The sequence below is a fragment of the Schistocerca piceifrons genome, chromosome 6 (assembly GCF_021461385.2).
Source record: "Schistocerca piceifrons isolate TAMUIC-IGC-003096 chromosome 6, iqSchPice1.1, whole genome shotgun sequence".
Classification (NCBI taxonomy): Eukaryota; Metazoa; Arthropoda; class Insecta; order Orthoptera; family Acrididae; genus Schistocerca; species Schistocerca piceifrons.
The window spans coordinates 183,136,654-183,141,204 of record NC_060143.1 but is presented as its reverse complement, the minus strand read 5'-3'; the positions used below and the strand labels follow the sequence as shown (position 1 = coordinate 183,141,204).

The 4,551-nt window shown below is 41.2% G+C and overlaps 1 pseudogene; it reads right to left on the bottom strand.

Moving 5' to 3' along the window:
* Positions 1-486: 486 nt before the first annotated feature.
* Positions 487-1,219, bottom strand: LOC124803219 (annotated as a pseudogene).
* Positions 1,220-4,551: the final 3,332 nt, after the last annotated feature.

The window sequence follows — 4,551 nt, the reverse complement described above, 5'->3', positions numbered from 1 at the left end:
AGACAATCATGTGAACATATTATGACACATTAAAAATATGTGCAGTTACTTTTTGTTATTTCTGTCCTTATTAACTATGGCTGTGACATAAAAAGACGTGATAGTGGCCTAAACGTATCAGAAATAATTTACTGGACACTTGTATAACAAACGAAAGTCGCGGAAATAATTACACCGTTTGTCCACTTAGAAATAATTGCTGATTGCAATATTTGGCATCACAAAGTAGTAAAGAATTATCAAACAGCAAAACACTATATGATTTCATGTATTACACAACAATGGCTCTATTTAAGCTCATTTCATTTATTACTTTATATAACTTTCTAATTTATTTATAACAAAGTAGTAGCTCTCATGTGAGTCCCATTTACTTTTACAAACTGAGACTATAATTGAACATTAATGGATTTGCAAGTCTTCTCAAGTTAATCACTCATTGTCCCGCTGCAACAACACCTTTACACATTGATTCAAGAGGTACTCTCAAATTTGTCTTTCACAACTGTGCTGAAACCAGAACTGAACTTCTGTAATCCCACATTCAGATGCAAAGAGAGAAACAACCACTTCACATATTCCTCTATGAAACTCTGAACGCAATGAATCATTGATAAGTTGACGTTTCTTCTTCTCTGGTTCAGAACGGGCACAGTTCTTTGAATACAATATCGCCATCCCAACGTCTTTCGACCTCCAAATCTGCCTTCTGCATCTGTACAGAGTAATTCATCGATGGGTTTCCACTCAAAATGTTCTCCTTCTTTATCCTCTCTTCTTCTTGTCGTTTCTCAGATTGCCTTTTTGTCTGTTCTATAGAACGTTCCTTTTTCATTCGCTGTAACTCGGCCACCAACTGTACTGTATCATCATCACTGTCACCATCATCTCAATCATTTTCATCTAATGGATCATCGGCACCTAGGCTTGCAGCATGGACCTGGTCCAGCGTGGGTCTCTTGTGTGACTGGACTCTTGGGTTCGGCGATTCCTGTCATAGTTCTTTTCTTTCTCACGTTATCTTTCCTCCAGTTCTTTGCGGATATATCGTGATCTGAGTTCCTCAGTGGTTCCTTGCCCATGTTCTCTGTATTTCAGTTTATTATGAGATGGCAAATCTCTGCTCGAATACTGTCTTGAAAATGAAATCAAATCCTTCTCGCCTCTGCAACTGCCCATCACAGACAGGTTAGAAGGTAGGTCGGGCAGAAGTAGTCATTGGTCAACAAAATTCCACACCCACCAAATTCAACAATTCCAACACAAAACTCTAACACTACAACTCAACTACTGTTTTCCAATCCACCTCTACCTTACACAATTGACCAAGGTCTTTGAAGACCATTAAGCCATCTTCGTACAGCAGTTCATGCTGCTGCACAGATTACTGTGGCACGCCTGTCTCATCCATTCAAATTTCCACAGCCGCCCCAGTCTACTTTTGAATTCCCCTTTAGACATTAATGTATTTTGTACCGAGGAAAAGTCGATAAGGAAGTTCAGGCAAATGTCGTACCGTTCGTTAAGACTAGAGTTAAAATGCTAGTACCACCTCTGAACACAGGCGAGTAATGTCAGAGGGCCTACGCGTCCTATCTACTGCTGTGTGAAGAACGGCAGTGAGTGGACACGCGGATTGCGTGCACACTGAAAAGATACGTCAATGTGAGGTCAAGGTGTGATGAATTGCGAGGCACTATTGGAAGTGTACCTCTGTTACATGGAGCAAGAAGAACGTTATCGATGACACCGAAGACAACGTCTCAGTATTCACCATGAAGTGTGGGGTCGTTTCGCTTTCGTTCATATTTGAAATATTGTGAGGCTTTATCCAAGGTGTCCGATTGCTCTGAGTGGACTTTTCTTTCAATAATATGTGTTGTGTATCAAAATCTTTGAACCCCAATCAATTTATTACCCCATAGCATTGTGACCTAAAAATGGTCGAAATCTTTTGCTGTTATTGAATATCCAAGCGTCGTTGCTGAAAGCTAAAAGAATATTACTAATAAAGAGTAATAATGCCAGCTTGTTTTCTTGCTGGAAGTATAACTGAGACTAATTATTAAAAACGTTTCAGTACGTCGAATCCTGTGTTCAAAAATAATAATCAGCGGCAAAGTACATTCTTGCAATAAAATGAGAAGTAAAGAAACTAAATTACTTCAATTAAATTAGTACTGGAAAATTAAAATTTAACTGAAAGAACATAAAAGTGTTGCACATTTCACTTTACACTTTCGTCATATTTTTATTTTAAGTTGACATGGTTCATATCACGTCGTTGCAATTGTTCTGAAGGTTAATTGTGATTTTTACGTCAAACTGCTGGTAATTAATCACCGTAGGAAAGGTAAATGAGAGCCACTTACAAATTCCGTAGTTTCTGGGCACGTGAGTTAATGTTCCTCTAACGTTACGAAGTTCATACCGTGATAAAGGAAAGTTTCAGTAGAAAATCATTTTCAGTGACAAGTGTTAATTACGTATTACATATTATAACTTTTTATTTTATTGACAGTTAGGAGACATTGCTAACGGTTCCCATTATTAGTTTGTACAGCTCTGCGTTGTTCAAAAACAAGTGCCCGAATCTTTCGTTTCCATACGCTTCGTTAATCAGGTACATGATCAGTACCGTTCTAATTATCGTTTAGTTAGTGAACAGATATCGTCCAATTAGGCTGCCGAATGTTTAATTACTTCTTAATTATTTCAATCGGAATTCGTTGGGGAATACTCAAGTTTCGTGGCGCTCCATTTCATTTCGTACTTTACTGTGATTGACCACGCTGATTTACGTATATTACACAAAATTCGAGTCCGCAGCTCGTGGTCGTGCGGTAGCGTTCTCGCTTCCCACGCACGGGTTCGCGGGTTCGATTCCCGGCGGGGTTAGGGAATTTCTTTGCCTCGTGATGACTGGATGTTGTGTGATGTCCTTAGGTTAGTTAGGTTTAAGTAGTTCTAAGTTCTAGGGGACTGATGACCATAGATGTTAAGTCCCATAGTGCTCAGAGCCATTTGAACCATTTTTGAACAAAATTCAAGTAAACAGGCTAGATAGTATGTGAAATAAGTTGCTCATAAGATTAATTGGTGTAAACCTCTCCCCAACGATCAGAAACTTTCTTCGCAAACGATTACCTTACAAATACACCGATAGAAAAGAATCACAACATCAGAAAGTGAAATTTGAGAATACGTTTGTTTAATTGATTTATACTGCGAGATGATAGGTCAATGCAAGCGGGAGATAATCTACTGAAAATGTGAAATACTGGTACGTTAATAACCCGCGTAACCGCCAAAATGCTGATTGTAAGCATGCAAACGTGCATGCATTGTGTTGTGCCGGATGTCAGTTCAAGATTCATGCCTATTGCACTTGGTCGGCCAATAGAGCGACTGTTAATGCTGTCTGTGGAGAATTCTGGAATTGTCGTCTGACGATGTCCAATATGTGCTCGTTTGGAGACAAATCTGGTCATCAAGTAGTGCAAGGCCACACGTCGACACGCTGTGGAACACGTTGGGGGACGACGGAGGTATATGGGGGAGCATTAGCCTGGTGAATAGATTCCCTGGCATGCTGTTCTTGAATGGCAGTATAATAGGTCGGATGACCAGACTGACGTACGTACGTGCAGTCAGTGTGTATGGGGGACCTCACAGTACTCCTACTGCCACACGAAATAGCACCCTACAAAATATCTCCAGGTGTAAGTACCGCGGGTCTAGCACTAAGGCAGATATCTCTGGGTCACGGGGACCCGGGTTCGATTCCCGACCAGGTTGGGGATTTTCTCTGCCCAGGGACTGGGTGTTTGTGTTGTCCTCATGACTCAATTATCATTCATGCAAGTGGCGGGACTGGACAGTGTTACGATTGGGAATGTGTACAGGTGTTGATGACCGGGCAGTTGAGCGCCCCATTAACCAAACATCATCATCTTCATGAAGACAGATTGGTTGCTGTCCCTCAATTGACCACGTTCTAGCCAACACACGGTCATCACTGGCATCGGGGCAGAACCAGCTTTAACCAGGAAACACAACGGAGCTCGACCCTGAACCAAAAAGAGCTCTCCCTTGACACTACTGAAGTCTCAAATGACGATGGTTTGGGGCCAGTGGAATACACGCTACAGGGAATCTGGCTCGCAATTGTCCCTGAAGTAATCGATTTGTATCTGCTGTTCAGATTGTTACTGCAGATGCAGTACGATGCGTGAGAGCCATACGCCCAACTCGACTACCTTCCGTCTCGGTAGAACCACGTGGCCGTCCGGAACCTGGTCATACTTGCATTCTTGACTAATATCAGCTCAGCACGTCCAGTCTCAAGCGTTACTAGCTCCACTCTTAAGCGACTGGAGAGAGATTTTAATAATTATGTTTCAGACGTAGAAACCCGCCTACCTACTTTTGTTTATGTCACACAGCTTTTCTTGATGTAGCAATCGTTTCTCTGTCAGTGTATATCTTTTACTACGCTATTGGCCATTAAAATTGTTACACCAAGAAGAAATGAAGATGATAAAAGGGTAT